The following is a 22,905-nucleotide window of genomic DNA, read 5'->3' as shown; positions in this document are numbered from 1 at the left end:
AGACAACTCAAGTCACCCAAGTCAAACCCCAGATGCTATTTATGGCTCCTCCCTCTTTTCTATCCTCATATCCAATCAGTCTTTAGGCTCAGTTGGTTATGCCTTCTGACTATTTCTTATTTGTCTACTTCTCTCTGTTCCCATTTCCAATAACAGCTCAGGCTCAAATTATCTTTGGCTTGCATTAATGCTACATCTTCCTGACAGATCATTATTTCCCCCAGACAGTCCCATTTTCCAAACTGCAGCCAATGGCATCTTTCTAAAACACAAACAGATCCTGTTAGTCACCTGAATAAACAATTCAGTAGTTCTTCAGTTCTAGAATTAAATTAAAGTGTTTAACAAGACCTTGTATTACTCAGCTCCTACATCTCTTTTTAGCTTCATCTCACCCCACTCCTCTTCTTCCCACATGGCACTTCAACGACTCTGAAATACGCGTAATTTCCCAAAGAAATTAAATGGGCTTTTGCATGTGTATGCTTTCCCCCAAACCCTCCCACTTCTTTCCTCGGATGCATTCTTACTCATCCATCAGGACTCCACTCATAAGCTATCATCTCCTGCAGACATTCTATCTTGACACCCTCACCTTCACTCAGGTTGGAAGAAGGGTCTCTCCTTTGTGTTCTCAGAAGCGCTGGGCTTATCTTTACTGTATCATTTATCGTGATGTATTGTTATTTCCAGGTTAGTTGTCTATTTCTCCCTGGTCTAAGAGTTTCTTAAAGAAAAAGGTTATATCTCATTTAACATGGTAACTTCAGTGCCTAGCATAGAAGATGATAAGGACGGTGCTCAAAACATGCCTATGAAACAAAAGAATGAACAAGGCCAGTAGTATGCAGAGTGGGGTTAAAGGCATTGTAACTTTCCTTGCCTTAGACACTACACTTCAATTAATGCAGACTGGGATGCCTTTCACATTTTATATTTTACTCCTCATACATGTTGTTTTGTTTTTTTGTAATATGAATATTTCTGCTTCTAGTCTTGAGGTTTACTTTTTTCTCTGATGTACAAATAAATCATAATAGCTGTACTTCCATTTCAGGCCATGATGGAATGTCAGGGTTCAGACATATTCTCCCATTACAAACAATAAGGAAACTGGGAAAAATTATACGAAACTGTTTGCAGACATTGAACAACAGATGGTATGGTATTGTGATTACTAAGAAAAGGGACATTAAGTGAGATAAACACTTGGCCTGTGCCTGGAATCACATTCTAGATTTTGGTGCAGGAAGAGAATCCTAAGCAGAGTGCAGCAATCTCATTAAGTTGAGAAGATACAGATCAGAGATCTGGGAGGTTGAGGTAACTCAAAATTGTGGAGCAGAGTTTCAGAGAAGAAGAGCAGTATAGGAAAACACTTCAGAACCTTTGGTGAATATCCGATCATGTATGCCTAGGGAAAAACTCCATGAAACCAGGCAATGGATGACTGCGGAACTGCAGACTGAGAAAGTCACAGAGATCACAGAATTGGGAAACTCCATCCACTAAGAGTGGAAGGTCCTTGCAGATCTCCTGGGACCTTCAGGGGCGGCAGAAGTGTCATGTGTTAGTAGTGGGGTTAAACTATCCCTAGAATAAAAGTTTCTCTATACCTGCCCTACAAAATCTTAAAAAGAAGTCTGGAAAAAGATCAAGTTAACCATCAAGTAACTTATCCGCTTACCAGAACAAATCTCAGCACTCTTTATAGGATAGCAACAAAATCCCGACACTCAACATAAAACACAATATTCAGTCTCCAAAGAAATTACTGGAGATATCAAGAAGTAAGCAAATGTGTTCTATACTTGGAGAAAAAAAACCAGTCAATAGAAACAGAGCCAGAAATCATAGCGTTGATAAAATAGCAGAAAAGGACTTCAAGCAGCTATTAAGTTACACTGAATTATACATGAATGTAGTGAGGAGAAAAATGGAATCTACAAAAAAAGGCTAAATGAAACCTCTGAAGATTTAAAAATATATAATATATGCTAATGAAAATTCCTCTGGAAAGATGAAGGATATAATAGATATTGCAGAAGAAAATATTTGTAAACTTGAAGTCATAGTAATAGAAGCTATCCAAAATGAATCATATAGAAGAAAATGATTGAAAAGCATCATTAACAGTGTCTTGGTGACGTGTAGGATGATTTGAAACGGTCTGACATACAATTCCAAGAGAGGTTGGGGTAAGGAAAAACAGAAACAGATTTGAAAACATAAAGGCTAACAATTCCCAGGCTTGATGAAAAATATAAGCTCAACGAACCTCAATCAAGATAACAAAGAAAACTCCACCAGGGCACATTATAACCAATTTTAAAAAATAAGTGACGATGAAAAAAATCTTAAAAGCTTTTCTATAAATAAAAATAAAGATTTCCAAGGTAAATTTAAGGGAGAAATAGTACCAATCCTACATGAACAGTTTCAGAAAACAGTAGAGGAGGAAATATTTCATAATTTACTTTATAAAGCTAGTCTTGTCTAGCTATCAAAATGAAAGACTTCATAGGAAGAAGAGAACCTTCATGAGGACAGATGTAAAGATCCTTTTAAAGCGTAGCAAATAAAATCCAGGAATATATAAAAAAGAGTAATATACCACATCTAAGTGGGATTTATTCCAGGAATACAAGGTTGGTTTAACACTTAAGAGTCATTAATATAATTTAACATATTAACAGAATAAAGAGAACAATTCAGCAGAAAAAGCATTTGACAAAATTTATATCCATTCATTAAAAAAAAAAAAAGCTCAAAACCTTTCAACCAAAGAATAGAGAGATACTTCTTTAACTACCTGATAAAGAGCATCTATGAAAAATTTGCAGCTAACATGAAAAAGTGAATGACTGAGCACTTTCATCAGGAACAAGACCATTAACTAACATAAATCACAATACAAAAACAAAACAAAACAAAACTTCTTTAAGATAGATTATAAATCTAAATTTAAAAGCTACACATTTCCAGTAAAATCTTTGCAACCTTATGTTGGCAAGTATTTCTTCAGCAGGACAAAAGCAGTATGAAAACAATTAGACAAAAAAACAAACAAACAAAAAAAACCCAAACAAACAAAAAAAAAGAAAACAATTAGGCAAATTAGACAATCAAAATTTAAAATGCCCCTTTCAAATGTACCATCAAAAGAATAGTAAGGCACTCTACAGATTGGTAAAAATATTTGTCATGGATAAATATGACAAAGGACCAACATCTAGAGTATACAAAGAACTCTTAACACATAAGAAGACAAAAAAACTTTTTTTTTTAAGTGAGCAAAAACCTAGAATAAATACTTTCCAAAAGAAGATATAGGAGTGGCCAACAAGCATGTGAGAAGATACTCAATGTTATTAATCATTAGGGAAATGCAAATTAAAAACCACAGTGAGACAGAGGGCATAGTCGTTAAAACGGCTAAACTTAGACTGGGGTTATCAAGTGTTGACAAGGATGTGGAGAAACTAAAATTCTTATATGTTGCTGGAACTAACAAAAACAGTATAACCACTCTGGGAAATAGGCACTTTGTTATAAGGTTAAACACAAACCCATATACCTACCCTACATCACAGTGATTCCACTACAAGGTATTTACGTAATTTACATCTGTTTACACAAATATTCATAACAGCTTTGTTGATACTATTCTCAAATTGGGAAAAACCCAAATGACCACCAACAGGTGAATCCATACAGTGAAATACTACTCATCAAATCAATCAACCAACAAATCTATCTACTAAAAAAATGCAACCACATGAAGAAACCTAAAATACCATTATTTAAAAAGTGTACAGGGGCACCTGGGTGGCTCAGTTGGTTAAGCAGCCAACTCTTGATTTCTCCTCAGGTCATGATCTCATGGTTCAGGCCCCAAGTCAGACTCTGTGCTGACAGAGTGGAGCCTGCTTGGGATTCTCTCTCTCTCCTTCTCTTTCTGCCCCCCACCCCTGTCTCTCTTTCTCTCTCTCTCAAAATAAATAAACTTAAAAAAAAAAAGTGTATGTACACCATTTATATAAAACTCTAGAAGAGGGGTGCTGGCTGACTCCGTTGGAGAAGCATGTGACTCTTGATCTCGGGGTTGTGAGTTCAAGTTCCCCGCTGGGGGTAAAGATTGCTTAAAAATAAAATCCTTAAAATAAATCGCTACGAGAGACAAGCCTAATCTAGAGTGACAAAAAATTGATTGACGATTTCTCGTGACCTGGGGTGTTTGGGGGTTGACTGATAGGATGGCAGAAGAAAACTTTTCAGGTGATGGTGGAGAATATCTTGATTGTGGTGGCGATGATTACATGGGTGCATACATTTTTCAAAGCTGGTTAAACTGTACATACACAATGAAAGTATTTTATTGTATGTAAATAATCTTCCATAAACCCTGGGCTTCCAGCAGTCTTCCCAAGTTTTGCAAAGGGAGGATCACTCAGATTTCTGGAGACTGCCCTATGAACCTCTGCTTCTTTGTTCTATGAATTCCTCCTCCACTGAAATTCTCCACCCACTTTTCACTCTCCCATCTTGGCCCCTCACGGCTGTTCCAGTTCTCTCTAGTATGTTCCACTGGAAAATCTCACTATGCTTCTCTCTCCTTCATCCCCCAGTGCGCCACCAGCACAGAGCCATCTTGCATAGAGCATTTTACTAAGGTTTCGTGATGAAGGAGGGAAGTCACGTCACAAGAGAACAAACAAAGCTAAATGTCAAACAGCATGTCGGTGGTATACATCATCCACTCCTTGAAGGCAGTGACTCACTGTCTCCTCACTCTTGGCTGCAGCCTACTTCCATGTGGCCTGCCACGTTCCCCTCTCTCCCTAAATCAAGCGCTAAAGACTCTGACAAGGGCTGACAATGGGAAAACCCTCAAGTCCTATTATGTTGTGAAGTAGAAAACATATAAATCTCCTCCTTTTTTTTTGACCTCTCTCATCAAGATGAGCCCTGGCATCTATATTTGCAGAGCCCCAAAAGTCAGTTACAGTAATTTCTCAAGCAAAGGAGGACTTATTTCCTAAAAACAAGGTTTTTCTGGATGAGTGTTTTCATCTGGGATGATGATAAAAAAATGAAAACAACTATGTTCACATCAGAACCCCTGAACAAGAATGTCTTGGCCTAGAACTCGCGAATCTGTATTTCAACTAACGCACCCTCTCACCAAATTTCCCTGCCTTGATTGCTTTAGGCAGTTCAAAACAAAACAATTCTCATCATTTGGTGATTAATAAATCCTCCTGTTATACTCAGTAAATGCCCTTTCAGCCAGAGGTATCTCGCCCTTGATTTCAGTAGCTGATATCAAATTTTATACATAGGACTGGTTTTTCTCTCATTCTCCCTCTCCACAGCCCACCTTTGGACCACAAGCCTAACCATACTGCAGTGGGGGTGGAACCACAAAAATGTTGTTGTATCATAAGGCTTCCCTTAGGTTCCAGATTATATTTAAGGCTAGTAGCCTGGGAAACATCTTGAAAGTCCATAACATGAAGTCTGTCTGTGGTTTCTGAAAGCACAGTGTCACCTCAAACAATCATCACTGCTCTTACCCACAGGTTATTATGGGCTTGCCTGTACCCCCAGGACGTTTTATGGCAAGCTCTGGAAACACGAGTTACCTTGTAGTGTCTTTAGTTTGGCAAGATCTGATTGAAGTTGCTAGACAAAGTTCTGGAAAAATGGTCTGGGCATGGGCTTTGTCTAGAGCCACAGAAGTGGTTAAGGGAAAACCTTGAAATAGCAAATGATAGAACTTTCCCTGAGGTTCACAGATGTTCTCTACAAAATGTAGAAGTATGCCAAGAGCTAAATTTCATTTGGGGGGCCTCTGATCCACAAGCAGACAGAGATCAAGAATCATCACTAAACATGTGGTTTGATGTAAATAAAGTTCTCAAAGCCCCTCTGTTTGTCATTTCAATAATTGATTACAGCATGATTCTGTCTCCCACTCCTAGACCCTGCCGAACTGCTTTGATTCCTTCCGGAATCAAATGGAGAGACTGACAGATGCACTAAACTCGTCTTTGACCACAAGTCTGTCAGGGGCACGTTGCTCCTCTGCGTATGAAAATGATGGTGTTTCTCATGGTCCAGAGATCACTGCATTTAGTAAACTTTCCTTCTCGTGTTTTAAGTATAAATGCTATATTTGTACTTTCCTATTGTGAATTTTCAATCTCACTGAATATATTTGAGGTGCTAGTTTTTATTAACCGGAAGGATGTTTCCTTATAACTCCATGGGTAATAATGGCAACTAACATTTATTTAGTGCTCCTGTGTGAATGCCACCGTATGTGTCTATTATCGCCTTCAATCCTCAACATAATCTTATGAAAAGGGTTCTATGTTCACCCTCATCTTGCAAATGAGGGTAGTGAGGCAAAGTTCTCACAGCTGCAGAGTGAGGGCCAGGAGGTGCAACTTCAAAGCACTCATGCGTTGAGTGTAACTCCGGTGTTATACTCATTCAACAAGTATTTGCTGACTGTCTTCTACTTGCCGGGCACCATGATAGGCCCTGGGCATACCACAGTCTGCTTGGTGAGCATCATGTTCATAGCTCTGTAACAACAAATACCAGGCTGACTGCGTTTTATTTGGAGAAAATGAATGTCATGGACTTAAATTAGTCAATAGACAATTCGTTTTAAAACATCTCACATTCCTTCGTCATCAAATAGAAAAAGTTGCTACTTCCTTCTTGGTGCATATGGGTATATGCTTATTATTATTATTATATTATTATTAATTATTAATATATTGTTAATTATTAACATAATTAATATATTACTAATATTATTAAGCTTATCAATTGTTTCTGAGAAATACACAAATTGTGTATTGACATATAAATCTCTCTGTGGAATAGCTCCTCTATATTCCCACACCTTTGTAACTAGGGATCCTGTGAGCAGTTGGCTCCTTTGTGAGTTAGTGACTTAAGCGTCCCCGGAGGGATACAAAACTGTCCTGGAATGACATTTGATCTGGCCCTTTTTAGAGCCTTCCTTGAACTACATCTCTTAATTAGATGTGGCTTCTCCCTTGTTGGGATTCCCAGAGCACATTTTATATAACTCTGTTATGATACGTAGCATATCCAGTCATGTTCAGTGTGTACTTTCCTTAGCTCTCTGGCTAGAAAAAAAAAAAAATTAACAGCACCTGCTGTATAGATCTATTGAGAGAATCCAATGAAACAAAACGCATAATGCACTTAGCGTGGTGACCAGCACAGAAATACCCTCCATAAATATTTGTTGAATGAAGGAAGGAATAGTCAGTGCACAGTAAATCTTAGATGCTGCTAACTGGTGCAAGGTGTACATAATATTGATCAGAGAAACTTGTGAAAATTCCAGACCCGAGGCTCCTCCTTCAAACATTGCAACTCAGCAAGTCTGGAGTGGAGGTCCAGGACTCTAGGTGACCCTGGACAAGGGCCTGGAGACTGCCCCTGGCTTAGAGAATCCTGGTGACTTGTGAGCTCCTCAGTGGCGAGGGTAATATGGACATTCATCTCTAAATGACCCTGCACCTATCTGCCCCGGTCCCTGATGTGCAAGTCCTCCTTATTGTGCAGAGGAGGCATCGTGTCCAGACCCATCGATATAAAGCAGAATACAGATGATTCTAAAATGTGCATGGAGCCTTGTAACCACCCCAGTCACAACCTCAAAAACGTAGCCACTGTGGTTCCGGATTTGAATTTCCCAAAGTCTCAAGTTTTTTATGCCCCTTCAGCAGTGCCTTATTTTGAGTGCTTTACTATGGGCCAGGCACTTTATTTGATTTCATCCTTAGCATTTCTCCAAGAAAGAGGAGACTGAGGCTCAGAGACTTTGTTACCTGTCTGAAGTCACATAGTAAGTGCTGGGTTTCAGACGAGGCGAGAGTGATTGCCAAGCCTGAGCAAATTCCTGGGGTGAACAAAAGGAATTGGGGAGCACTTCTCCTGGCCTGCTGGGGCAGGTGAGACGCAGAACTATCAGTGTGTGTGTTTGCATGCGTGTGTGTTGCCAGAAAATTCCTGGTTATAGGTAATTGCATCAAACAGAGGCGATTTTTCCCTTGTAAGTAGGTATTATAAATATAGCATATGAAGCAACCCTGACTTCATTCCCAGCCAATCAACCCCTGCCAGTTTGCACGCTACATATGTACAGCATGACTCAAACGACCCTCAGGCAGTGGGTGGGTTACAAATCAATCAAACAATAATAATTTTTATAAGTGAGAACTCCCTGGCTTCCCAGTTGGCTGTTCAGTTAGTCCTGAGTCACGAATTTCCTTTTTAGGGTAATATTTACCATACAGCATGGCTGGTTAATACGTAATACCCACTATCTGATGGGAAACTTGTTATTAAAACATTACCTAATGATAGATTTATCTGATAAATAATCCCTAGGATTAAACAATGTAAGTTGGGGAGGGATGCGGGAGGGTTTTCAGGGAATGGAAAGGTGAATAAGAATAGGCCACGGTTTGGAGGTAAATAAAAAGATGTTTGTCTGGAGCTGGATGTCGAAAGAATGCTAACTATAATAATTAGAATAAAGGAAAGAGAGGGAGAGACAGGGACAAAGAGCATGGGAGGAGGAGACAGGATGAACACCGGAATTGTTAGTAACCATAATCATAATTATAAGCACCTTTTATTGCATTGTTAACATATGCAGGCACTGGGCTGATCATCTGACATACATCTTCATTTTTATTCTCATGAAAATCCTGGGGGGGGTCACTCCTCCTACCATCCCCATTCCTCAGATTCCAGCCAGTCCAATAAAAGGACTGAAAGCACAGACCCTAAAGATAGAATGTCTGTGTTTACATCTCAGCTTCCTATTTACTAGCTGTGAAACCTTAATTTTCTTCTGCCTCAGGCCTCTCCTCTGTGAAAGGGAGGTAATGGTAATTTTGCGTACCTTATAGGGTTGTTTACAGGACTAAAGTAGTTAACAAGAAAAACCCTTGTAAACTCCATAAATTCAGCTGCTATTTCAAGCTGAAGAATCTGAGGTCAGAAGTTAAATCCCTTGCCTGATGTTGCAGACCTACAAAATGGTGGAGACAGGATTTGAACCTAGGTCTGTCTGATTCCAGGCTCCATGTGCTCTCACCATTTACACTTCGGTGGATGGGAGCAATAATGAGCACTAAAGAGACATAACAGAGCATGTGTTCCTCAGGCACATGATGTCAACACCCACCATTTGAGTCAAACCACCCCAAATTTATGGACCATTTTATTACCACAGAATACAATCTAGAAGCAACCCTAGAGGTCATCTCAACCAGAGATTGCAAACTGTCAGCTCAGAGGGACCTCTCACTTTCCAGAGATAGGTTGCATGTGGCTGCCTAGCACTGGTGGGTGCGGAGCTATGAAAATTTTGTATAAGTTGCCAAAACTAAAAATTGTGAGACTTAACAAGAAAAATCTAGGTTTAAATTTCCTCTAACAAAGCGGGAGTGTCTGGACCCATATCCCTAAACGCAATAGTCCATTATACTCAGCTGCCTGAGTGTATTCTCACCACTCCCTACTGTTTCTTGCATCTGGTCCACTTCACTCGATTATCTCCCCACGATGACCCAGTGAATATGAGATACCAGAACCCATGCCTTCTGAACCTCCTTTCCTCACACTTGATACCTAGCTCAGTGAATTTTTCCAGCAGGGTGAGTTGTTATCCCCACAGATCTGTCCCGTCTTCTGAAACCTTGCATTTATTCAAATCCCTCCCACAGCATGGGATTTAGAGAACTGAGCTCTCTGAGCTGACCAGCACAGAGTACTGGGGGGCAGCTTACTCACATCTCTTGAGATCTTTTGAGATCTCCCATCAAAGCTTTTTCTGCAGACTAGCTTTATAAATTGATGAGGAGCTCCTGGTGACAAGGAAGCCCAGGCTGTCCCAGGACGTTGGTCTGTCACAGGGCCCCGACTGGGCACTTGAGAAGCCTCTTGCCTGAGGTTACCCAGTTCTATAGCCATACAGTGATGTTGTCTCTCTCTCTCTCTGTATCTCTGGTCTCCCTTCCATTACACAGTCAAGCTCATCTTGTTCAGGTGTTGACAAGATCATAGCAAAATCACTTAGCTTGTATGGTCTCAAACAGTGACTCCCAGCTGACCTCAGAGAGTGTGGCTTCCTTGAGGAGACTCAAACTCGAAGCTGAGCAGTGCACCAGCCCCAGCAAACACCTCCTTTGTGCCAGGCTCTGTGCTCTGCTGACTCCCCACAGACAAGTGATGCTAACCTTGCTTCTAGCACCAGTTTACCTTCTTTAATCTTCATAATAATCTCCTCACTACTCTGTGAGGTACGTGTTAGGATCCCCATTTTACAGGCAGAGAGACTGAGGCTAAGCAAGTTTACTATCTTGTCCAATGACAAGTCATTGTAATTGCAAAGTTCTGCACTCTTACTGTCTAGCGAGTATAAAATACTCAGGTCGGTGCAGGGGAGGTTGGAGAACGAGGAATGCTCTGTGAGATAGGAGGTGGTTTAAAAGAGGAAGAGATGATATCTGACTGACAGGATCAGGAAGAACACATGGAGGAAGGAACTGGAATGTAGTCCTGAGAAACAGGGAAGCTCCTCGTGGAGGAAGAGAAGATTCCACATGGAGGCTACAGAGATCAAAGTCTCAGCAGTGGGCAATGTTGGGGTATGTCATTTAGTTTACCTGGCCTGGGACATCTTCACAGGAATAAAGAGACAGAAAAGGCCAGATTATGAGGCTGCTTGGACTGTCACATGGAGGGCCTGGGGCCAAAAGGCACTGGGGAACCCTGGACAGAGTTTAACAGTGACTAGTCAAAATTGTTAGCTCCAGAGAGAGACACTCTGTCTTCTTCCCTTTCCTCTTGCTGTTGTTGAGTCCTCTTGCCTCACATGGGCTCTGGTGTGGGGGTAGAAGGAGGGGGACCCTGCAGTAGAAAACGCTCTGGAAGCTTCGGAGGTTGCTTCCAGCTGGAGCAAGGAGGGTGGAACACTATTCACGGAGAAGTGGGCATCTGGTTGAGGACATGGAGGACAGATGAGGTATCAGCACTCAGAGATGAGGGCAAAGGGCAACCCAGGTGGAGAAACTAGCACGAGCAAAGAGACAGGGGCAGGAATTAAGCAGGTGCACGTGGGGAACAGTGACTCATTTACTTTTCTGAAATGGAAGGTGTGTGAGGGGGTGAGGTATGATGTGGGTTTAAAGGCAGGAATGGTAGCGTTATCAAGCTAAGGAGACCTTATGTAATTAAAAAGGGAGGGAGGATTTTGAGCAAGGGAGTGATATTGATGTCTAGGACAAAAACGTGCAGGATGGACAGAGGACAGAAAAGGAGAGACTCGAGACAGATGCCAAGTAGAAAGCTGACCCAACACTGCCGGTGAGATGTGGTGAGCATGTGAACTAGGACAGTGGCTGTGGGGACACAGAGTTCTCTCTACCTGGGGTATCCGGGGGATTGGAGCCTGGCCGTAAACAGGACACAGTATTGTCATTAACATCATCACTTATTTTACTGTTCTCCTCTTTCCTCTTGCCTTTTCACCTTATTCTTCTTTTCTCCTCCTTCTCTCCTCTTCTGTAATTACTTACCTTTCAATAGTCCTTCTAGATTTAGTAAAGCCTTGGTCTGTAAGCATAATTTGTTCCAGAAACACGTTTGTAATCCAAAGCACTCGTACATCAAAGCGAATTTCAAGAACCATTGGCTCAGTTGTGATCATGTGACGTTGGGCATTACATAATGCTCGTAATCCAAGCATCACTCGTTTAGCAAGACAAAACTTATTAGATATGTTTGCTCATCCTGCGGAACAACTTACTCGCAATCCAAGGTTTTACTGTATTTCAGTTCCTCATTGGAGTGCCTTTGAATGTTGATTTTTTTTCCAACTCTGTAAGCATTAGGACTGAAGTCCATCAGGAGTGACAACAACTCCACAATAACAGTGAAGCTCGTTTCTCTTTCATGTAGGTTGGCAGTGTAGCCCTAGTGCGGCATTTCCCGAGGGTCGGGACCAGGCTCTTGCTATCGTCCCTCACCGCCGTTCTCAGCCCATGGCTTCCACGTCTTGAGTCAAGATGGCTCTCAAGTTTTCCTCAGTAGATCTGTTTTCCTGGCAGGAGAATGGCAGAAGAGGACCCTCCCTGGAATTTGCAGTCTTCAGTTCTGCGTACTTCAAATTAGCAGACCTTATCCCATTACCACACCGCAGGGTCGGAGAGACCAGAAAATGAAGGCTCTAGTCTGGGTTACTATTTGCTAGAGTTGAGACCTGCTACTGTGGCAGAGACAGAGCTCCTCCCCGTCGGCTGGTTCTGGGGTCCATGCAGAGGAGGGAGTCAACTGCACCTTTACCCAATTGCATGGGTAAAGCCATGCTCCAGCAAACACTTCCTCACCACTGCCTCCGCAGGCCTGCCCTGGGTGCTCTCAGGGGTGTGGAGAAGTACTCAGTGTGGTATTTAGTCTGTAGGTGCGTACATGCTTACATACTGTAAAAGCTCGGAGCTGGAAGGGATGGTGGGGGCCATCCATTCCACTCCAGTCCGTCTTCTCTTCCATCCCAGATAAATCATCTGCAGCCTCTGCTCGCACACGTCCAGAGTTGGGGGCTACATCGGAGGCAGCTTACTACATGAGTCACAATGCTCAATTCTTACACTGAATAATATCTGCCTCCCAGTAACTTCTACCCAACAGCTCCGGTTGGGCTAGGAAACAGGTCTTGCTTATTCCTCACTCTAAAAAAGAACTCATTTGCTATGTGAAGGCAGCTCTCACGTCTGTCTGTCCATCTGTTTGTCCTCTGCTTTCCCAGCCAGACCCCTCCTTTCTAGAGGGGGTGTGCCATATGGCTAAGTCAGGCCTGGCTCTGACTCTCACCAGCTTACTTGATCTTGAGCAACTGACTTCGCATTTTCCAAGGCTTTCTTTCTTCTCCATTTGTAAATGAGGCTGATGTTAGCCACCTCGTGAGGTTTGTGGGGGGGGGGGGGGCGGGGGGGGTGTTTAAATGAGCTAATGAATGCAAAGCCCGGAGCACGACACCAAACACGGCAGTTCTAATCATTACCAGCATCTTCATAATTAATAATAATAAAGCATCTCTGGCTCTTCTCCCCTCTTGGGTAAGTTGTGGTGAGGTATTAGATAACAGAAAAGAAACTTTGAACACTTTGGGGGAAAATTAGCATAAAAGTACCACCTATGATTGTGACCTAGGAGCCACAAGTTTTGCTCCCTTTACCCATTTCACTGTGTTGCCCTTGCCCATGGAAAATCGCCTCCCGGGGTCTATAGTTTGCTCTCTCCATTTGCAAACTGCCTCCTGGGAAGTTCCATCTGTTACAATGGGCATCAGCATTCCTCGGGCTAATTTGTTGTTATTGTTAGCAGAAACAGACAGAACACAAGTACACAAACATATTGAAGTACTCAAAATCTGCCTGCCTTGCAGAGAGAAAAGGAGCCAGGAAGCCTGGGTCCTGATTTCTACCTTAACGCTAGCTGGCCGGGCGACCAGGGATAAGTCACAGGGCCCCTCTAGGCCTCTGACAGTTGACAGCCCGCTCAGCAGCAGCATCCTGTGACCTGCGTTCCCCTGGAGTCTCTCTCCCCACCTAGGGCTAGTCCAGGTGGGACCAGCATCTGGGCGGAGGCTGGGTGCATGCCCAGGCAGCCCTGCTTTTGGTCTGTAAGCCAGGCAGAGCCCGCCTGCTACCGGGGTGTGATTGTTCTGGGGATTTGGCAACCCTCAGCAAACGTGTCCCGTCAGGGCTGAACTAAAAATAGGTGCTGTGCTGTGGGGCCCAGGAAAATTAGCGGCCTAGCACACACACGTTTGGCTAACCAGGTGGAGCCAAGTGGCCGCCACCACCTCAGGGGCACAATGGCCCAAGAGAGGAGGTGTGGCTGATTTTCCCACCCTCCCCCGGCCCCACGCCTCCTCCTCCCCTACCAGGGCCAGAGCCTGGTTCTCCCTTTCCTCCCACACCTCTGCTTCTGGAAATAGTGACTTTTGCAGAGGTGCCAAATGTGGCCACAAGGTACTGGAAAGAGCTGGCGTTCAGGCCTTGGTGGACTTGGGTTCGGATCCTGGCTCTGTTATTTTCTAGCCGTTTGAACGTGAGCATGTGATCCTTTTGAGACTCAGCTGCTTCAGCAATATAATGGTGTTCATTATACCTACTTCTAAGGATGGTTATAAATAATAAAAGCAATATGTGACTAAAGCAATGATTCAAGAAATTTATCATGCATCTGAATCACCTGGGTTGGCGGAGGGGTGGGGGCTGGGGGGTGGGGATCTTGTTAAAACTGAGATGGCTGAGCCCTGCCCCCGAGTTTCTGATTCAGTGGGTCTGGATGGTACTGATTTTCTTCCTAACAAGTGGCCAGGTGGTGCTTATGCTGCTGGTCCAGGATCACCACTGGGTCAAGGTAAGTATGTGAATTCTGGAGTCAGACCACTAGGGTTCAACCCCTGGTCCTACCATTGCTAGCAGAGCGATTTGGGTCGCATCTCTAAACTTTATCTGGAAAGTGGGGATTAATCATTCCTACTGTATAGTGTTGATATGAGGATTAAGTGAGTTAATTCATATAAGGCACTTAACACAGGGTCTGGCAAACAGCAAGCCTGAGTAAACATGAACTTTTATTAGTATCACAGTCTGCAGAGAATATGAGTTCAATACGTGTTCTTTTTCTCCCTCTCTCTCCCTGCGGTTATTGTTGGCTTTGCTGGAATCTCTGTCTCCGTGCTGCCCCTCCCAGGGTCTTTGTGTTCTGAGCTTTGCCTCTCTGTGTGGAAGGGCTTATCCTGGGAGGATTTGTGGCACCGAGGAACACAGATTGAATGTCAAAGATTAGAAATCAAAGAAGAGCCTGAAGCCCTCAGACTGCACGGGCTTACCCAAGGGGATTCATTTAAGAGGGGCAGAACTGAAAGTCGACCCAGGTTTCCTGACTTCTCAGCCAGAACACTTTCTACAGCATCGTGACGCCTCTCCAGAGGCAGCCTCACTATCCCCAAATGTGCTTAGGGAACAACCAGCTCCCCGCCCCGTGCCCGCGCCGTTGCTGGGCCTTGGGTTGTTTCTCCTGTGATTGTTTATGACTGAAGAAGACACAGTTGTAAACATCTAACATTTGAGTATAAATAACTATTTTCTTTTGTTCCCCACCGCCCCCCTTCCCCCGGGCTAATGTCCTCAGAGTAGAATAGCTGCATCAAAAAGTACAGACAGTGTTATAGCTAGAAGAAAGCTAGACATAGCAACTCTTCCCGGGGAAAGAGCTTCTCTTTTCCCAGCAATCGTAGAATGGCTGGTGATGTTGGTGTTCGAAGCAAGTGAGGAGTTCAAGGGGAGCCCAGAGCTGAATCTTCAAATCAGTGGTAGGAGACAGCCATGGCTGAGAGAAGAGAGATCAGAACTAGGAGGGGGATGCCTGGCAGAGTCTGATAATTTTCCCAGGACATGGTATTGAAACTAGTGCTTCCCAGACATTAATGTGCATAGGAATTCCCTGAGGATCTTGTTCATATGCAGAATCTCATTCAGTAGAGCTGGGTGGGGCCCAAGAGTCTGTATTCTAGTAAGCTTCAGGTGATGCGGATTCTGTTGATCCATGGATCACACTTTTGAGTAGCAAGCATTTAGGTTGCTCTGCCTTTGTTCATGCCATGCCTCTGCCTAACCCACCATTCCCACTATTTTCCAGACCCAGCTCCAAAGACTTCCCTAGACTGAGCTTACCAGGTTGAGCTAGGTGTCCCTTCTCTCTGATACCTATGACGGATACCTATGACTATGGCAGCATTGACCATGCTGCACTAAATTGTCCATCCCTTCCTAAAGGCATGGACCAGCATTATTCATCACGATAGTCCCAGCTTCTAGCACAATGCCAATCATGGTTTGGGCCTGATTATTATGATTTGGTAAGTGAATGGGTAAAGGAGTAGGTAAGTGGATGGATGGATGGATGGATGGATGGATGGATGAATAAATGGCTGTGAGGAGAGGAAAGGAGGAAGTAATGGGGTCGGAAAAGCATGCTGAACAATCAGATTTGGCCTCAAGATCATTATTGTCTAGCTAGACCATTTACTGAAAGCCCAGAGTCAGTGACCCTCCTCTGATCCTTGCCAACTTTTTGCCCTCAGAATGCTGACCCTGAACCAAGAATGAACTCAGATAAATGAATAAGATCCAGAAAGCATAGAGGTGGCTTTAATAAATACCAGAAAACAAAAAGCAGGTGTTGGCAATCTTTCTTCTGCCCAAAGAGTTATTTACACAAGTTTCCAAAGCAATCCCCTTCATCGCTTTTACATGCCTATTACATGGTTCTCTACAGAGTAAGGTCTGGAGTTGGTTAGCTCAGTGGATTAGGGAATGAGTCCCTCAAAGCCAAGGGTAGAGGGAGCCTTTTCTTTTCCTCTGCTCAAGGCTGCAGGCTGGCTGCCCAGTCCTGGCCAGAGGCACTGTGGTCCTGCTTGGTCCCAGTGACTGAGAATGGTCAGGGTGAATGCGTCCCTCCCACTCAGAATGATAGGTGGTGCCATGAAGGACAATGAACTTGAGCTTTGATACAGACAGCCCTAGGAATGAAACATGAATACTTCACTCATTCACCAACTATACAATCTTTCAAAAACTTTTTTTTAGTTTGAAATAATTTCAAACTTACAGAAAAGCTGCAAGAAAAGTACCGGAAATTCTTGTGTACCCTTTGCCAGTATTTGCCAACTTTTAATATTTTGCAACGTTTGCTATTCTATTCTCTCCCTTCTAATTTTTTGTTTCAGTCCCCCATGTTGAAAATGACAAATGTTCAACAAAACCAAATTACATTCTGAAACAAAAGTGTTCTGAAACAAAATTAAAACAAAAAGTTTTTCAATGGGCACCTGGGTGGTAAAGCGCGGACTTCGGCTCAGGTCACGACCTCACGGTTGTGAGTTCGAGCCCCGCGTCAGGCTCTGTGCTGACAGCTCAGAGCCTGGAGCCTGCTTCAGATTCTGTGTCTCCCATTCTCTCTCTGCCCCTCCCCTGCTCGTTCTCTCTCTCTCTCTCTCTCTCTCTATCTCAAAAATAAATAAACGTTAAAAAATAATAATAAAAAAGTTATTCAAAAGTCACAAAATTAAACAAATGCAAGAGAAATACAAATAAACTTTAAAATCATCTTGTTTGTAAGTTTGTAGCATTTATACTTTCTGGAGTTATTCAAACTTAAAGCTGAACTCAGGTATTTGAGAACTCTGTAATGTTATATAATAATGTACAGATTATGTTTTGGAGCCAGGAGGGAGTAGATTGCATATATCACACCACACTACCTCTTTGTACTTTAGGGTGGATCACCTAAGCACAAGGATATTTTCTTATGTAACTTCGGGTAGAGTAGAAACATTAACATTAATAGGATACTTCTAGATACAGTCTGTATTCCAATTTCTTCAGTTGTTGGTACAATGACTTTTTCTTCCCCTCCAGTATCTGGAGTAATTACTTGCTACATTTGTTTCTGTTTGTCTTCAGTTTTTACATTTTCCTCGTTGATTTGATTTTTTGACCCTGTAGAACACGAACATGCTTCCAAAGTCAAAACTACAAAAAGGTGTCCTCAGAGACATGTCCTTCCCTCCCGCATTCCTCAACCTGTTGTGGATAACTAATTTTATTGCTTTCTGCTTTCTTATTCCGTATTTCTCTTCGCAAAAAGAAGCAGATAGATACATGTGTGTTTTCTTCTTTCTCCTTCTTTTTTTTACACCAAGGGTCATGCCCTATGTATACACTTTTGCATTTTGCTTTTTTCCCCCTGGAAGTCACTGCATATCCATTCATGGAGATGTGCTTGACTTTTTTACACACGACCACTATCATGGCCACAAATTATTGCTGCTACTCTCTGGAAAAGGTGGCGTCTACTTCCTCGCCCCTTGAATTCGGGATGGCCTTGTGAGTTGTTTTGAGCAATAGCATTTGGTATGAGTGATGTCCTAGAACTTCCCACCGCAGACCTTCAAAGGAATATGGGCTTCTGGTTTTTTTGTTTGTTTGTTTTTGTTTTTTACACTTGGAAGGCAGCTACCATGTTATAAAGCTCAGCATGGGACTGCGGAGGGTGATAATTCATTATTGTGCATATCCATTCACGGAGATGAATGGATCATAGTGAGCCTGGAGAAAAGAGACCATCTTGCTGTTTCAACATCAGCTGATCTCAGCTGAATATGGTCAACTGAGTGGACTCAGACTATAGCATAGGGATAGGAAGAACACCCAGCTGAGCCCAGTCCACTCACAGAATCCTACATAACAAATTGGATTTTTAACCTGCTAAGTATTGACGTAGTTGGTTACAAAGTAATAGATAACCGAAACAATAGTAATCTAGCATCCGAGGGCTCCGTCTTCTGTGTTTGGGCATTTAAGTAGTCTTTGCAACCACAAACAAGGCTTCAGTAAATAATCTTGTGTGTTTGTATTTTGTATTACTGGAGGTCTATCTTTAGGGTAAAATTCTAGAAGTGGGATTGCTGGATTGCAGAAGAATACAAAGTTATTTTGTTAGGTATAACAAATTTCTCTCTCTAGGGAGTACACCATTTTGCACTTCTATGAGCAGTGTAAGCTTGTGATTGTTTCTCAGGCTTTTGAATTTTTTGCCAATCTGATGTGTGAGAAATGGTATCTTTGCATAGTTTTAACGTGCATTTATGTTATTATGTGTGCTATTTATTGTCACATAACAATTTATCCCAAAATTTGGTGACTTACAACAAAACATTTTTAGCGCACAGTTTTTGTGAGTCGGGAATTGAGCTGTGGTTTAGCTGGTGCCTCCCGCTCAGGGTCTGTCACAAAGCTGTGACCAAGCTGTTGACTATGGGCTCAACTGGAGGAAGATTCATTTCCAAGAAGATTCATGTGCCTATTGGATGGCCTTAAGTCCTCACTGGTTGCTGGCTGGAGACTTTGGTTCCTGGCCATGCAGGGCTCTTCAGATAGTGGATCACAACATGGAAGCTGGTTTCTCTCAGAACAAGTGAGTAAGTGAGCTAGAAGCTAAAACGGGGCACCCAAGACGGAAGCCACCGTTGTTTTATAACCTAATCTCAGATGTGACATCTCATCACTTTTGCAAGCCCTATTCATTAGAAGCAAGTCACTGGGTCCAGCCCACAAGCAAGTGGAAGGTTTACACGGGGGTGTGAATCCCAGGAGGTGGGAATCATTGGTGACCAAACTATAGACTGCCTGTCATGGCATTTCTCTTAGTATAAGTGGCCCATTTATTTTCTTTTGTAAATCATCTGTTCATAATTCTTGTATACAATTTTTGTTTTTTCCCTTGATGTGGTAAATATTTTCCCCGATTTGTCATTTGTCTTTTGACTTTGCTTATGATATTTTGCCATTTAAAAATGTTTTTAAAAAATTTTTTTGAGGGGTGCCTGGGTGGTTCAGTCAGTTGAACGTCAGATTCTTGATTTCAGCTCAGGTCATGATCTCATGGTTTGCAAGACTGAGCCCTGTGTTGGGTTCTGTGCTGACAGCATGGAGCCAGCTTGGGATTCTCTTTCCCTTTCTCTCTGCCCCTCCCCCACTCTCTCTCTCTCTCTCTCAAAATAAATAAATACACATTAAAACATTTTTTGAGTTGTCAGGGCGCCTGAGTGGCTCAGTCGGTTAAGCACCTGACTTTAGCTCAGGTCATGATCTCACTGTTCCTGAGTTTGAGCCCCGTATGGGGCTCTGTGCTGACAGCTCAGAGTCTGGAGCCTGCTTCAGATTCTCTGTCTCCCTCTCTCTCTCTCTCTCTGCCCCTTCCCTGCTCACACTCTATCTCTTTGTCTCTCAAAAATAATAAATAAACATTAAAAAAATTAAAAAAAATTTGACTTGTCATATTTATCATTTTTTTATTTTATCACATCTTGATTTGCAGTCGTAGTTAGAAAACCTTTTCTATACCCAGCCTATAGGGAATTCATCCATGTTTTCTCCTCATACTTGCATAGTTTCATTATTTTACATTTAGGTCTTTGATACATTTGGAATTTTTTTGTTGCATATAATGTGAGGAATGGATCTACTTTTATTTTTTTGAAACGTCTAACTGGTTGATGAAACACCATCTAGTAAAAAGTCCATTTTTGTCCTCATGATTCAAGTTAATTCTGAACTCCATAGATGATTGGGTCTATTTCTGGACTGCCTAAACTATTCTATTGGTTTGTCTATTCATATCATGGTACTGGACTATTTTAGTTACAGAGACTTTGCAGACGCTTTATATTTGGTAGGACTCTTAGCTCTTACCTTTCACTGATTCCTAGCGATTTTTGTATGCTTTTTATTCTAGAAGAATTTTAGTATCAGCTTACTTAGTTCCAGAAAAAAGAGAAAGAAAACTGTTGGCATTTTTTACTGGAATTACCATAGATTGATACAAGAGCGGACTGACATCGTGGTGATGTGGAGATGTCTAAACCAACAACAAGAGATGTGTTTCCATTTCTTCAGGTCTGCTCAAGTGTGTTTCAAGTGTGTCTTATAATTTTCTTCATAGAATTTCTGAACATTTCTTGTTAAAAACTCTGTAATTGTAAGTACGTTACTTCGTTCTTCTGAATCTCGTGTTTCTCATTTATAGAAGAATCGAATGATAATAGCTTCCTTGAAGAATTATTGTAAAAAGTAAATGAGGCGAGTTGCAAACTAAGCACTGTATAAATCCCAGTTTCCTTATTTCTTCCCTTGAAGCTCATGTTTTTTCTTGAAGAGGGGGCTGAGGGAAATGATTTGTCACATAGATCTAGCAAGGACATCATCTAGTTCGGTCAGTAAGTCAATCAATATTGTAGAGCTCACTGTGTATGAGGGGGGTGCAACAGTTGCTGGGGATACAATGGTGAGATGATCAAACATGATTCCTGTTCTCATAGAGCTTCTGGTTAACGAACATTTCCCAATGCTCATATGAGATTTTATAAAGTCAAACTGCAAGCCCGATTAGCAATCCAGGCCCTGCAATTCACCAGATTCTAAAAATGCACAGCGTAGGGACGTGGAGGCTGTAAATGCTTTTGTAATCCAGAATCCAGTTTGAGTCATGGTTCTAGCAGGTATTATCTCAAATGAGAGAGAACCAGATCTAGAAGGAACACACGGAGGAGGGAACAGGGACAGTGGGTCATGATCTGACCAGGTTCGCACAATTAATGAGTGACGGATCTGGGGCTGGAAACTGGGTATCCAGGCTCCTGGGCTGGGATACTTTCCAACACGCACCCACTGTCATGCTACATGCCATCTGTATCTCCTGTCACTGCTGTGCACGTTATCAGGGCTTCAGCTCTGCATGTGGGTCATGCAGGGAACACTGGCTACAAAGGAACAGCACATTTCTAAGAAAGACCTGATATCACCAGGGTCATTATATCATGAGGCTGCAACTCAACCCACAAAGATGGCAATTTAACAAACCATGAGAACACGAAGAATGGGAATGTGGATCAGATAAGAGAAAATTAGAATCAGTGTAGCATAGCACTGTTTGAAATCACACAGACACAATGGTTTACTGCCTGTGTGACCTTTACCTGGATACTTAATTTCACTGAGCTTTTTTCTCACCTTGAAAATGGTCGTGTACCTGTGGGATCTGTGCAAGAGACTGCTAATTTTTCTGTTTGGTTTCACCTTCCCTCCATGGTAATCGAAGCCCCAGTTCTTAGCTGAACCAACGACTGTGTGAAATGAAGACTATTTTTCCTCAGTTTTCACTGCAGCTAGGCGTGGCCATATGACTAAACTCTGCCTAGTGGGACGCCAGCAGAAATGGTGAGTCCATCGTCCAGGAAATGTCCTTTAAAGGGCAGAAGAAGGACTTCTACTTTTTGGTAGGAACCTTCAGTGGGAACATAGTGGAGGAAAGCTGGAGGAAGCATAAGGCACCGAGAGGAGTAGTCTTGGGGGTGAAGGCCATGCTCAATGAAGCACAAGACAGAAGCAGTCTAGGCCACTGTGGACTTTGAACCTCTCCATGGTACCTTACTGATATCCCGATGTAGGATTTTTTTTCTATTGTTTTCAACACTGCTGTTTGGGGACTAGGATATCTCACAAAGTGATGGGAAAACATGATGGGAGGTCCAACATGAACTCTTTACTCCAATGCATAGACACAGATTTTGTCTGCCTGGCTTCTACTTCTGCTACTTTTAATGATTGCATTTCAAGTTTTCTTTGAAGAATGACCCCTTTCCCTGGCTTCAGTGGAACTGTAAATTGAATTGCATCACCTTCCGCTGAGCTGGGCCAACTGGACTTTGAATTCAAATGGAATTTTTATCTTGGACAGTGTCACCCAAGCACCAAGTGTGTTAAAAGTGGGAAGCACTTTTTTACTGAAGAATATCAATCAAGAAATGTAGCAGAAAAGCTATAGAGAAAAACAATCACCATTTATAACCACCATACTACTGGATTCAAGGCAGAATCATCCTTGGACGCTGATCAACTACACAAGCATAAAGCTGGCTCCACAGTGGGCAGATCTGGAGATCACCACCCAGCTAGAGGACCAAAGATAATATCACCAAGGGCAGTGCATCGGTGGCTCCTGACGTGAGACACTGAGAAGCATTCAACATCACCCACGTAGTATTCACGGCAAAACGGACCAACCTGGATCTAATGAAGAAATAATAAGAAAAATCTAAACTAAGGGACATTCTGTGTAACAACTGGCCTAGACCCTTCAAAGATTTCACTGGTATGAAATACTACCAAAAAATCACACACACACACCACAAAAAAATAACAGGAC

Source organism: Acinonyx jubatus, chromosome C1 (assembly GCF_027475565.1).
Source record: "Acinonyx jubatus isolate Ajub_Pintada_27869175 chromosome C1, VMU_Ajub_asm_v1.0, whole genome shotgun sequence".
In the NCBI taxonomy this organism is placed as follows: domain Eukaryota; kingdom Metazoa; phylum Chordata; class Mammalia; order Carnivora; family Felidae; genus Acinonyx; species Acinonyx jubatus.
Note: the sequence above shows the minus strand (reverse complement) of the source record.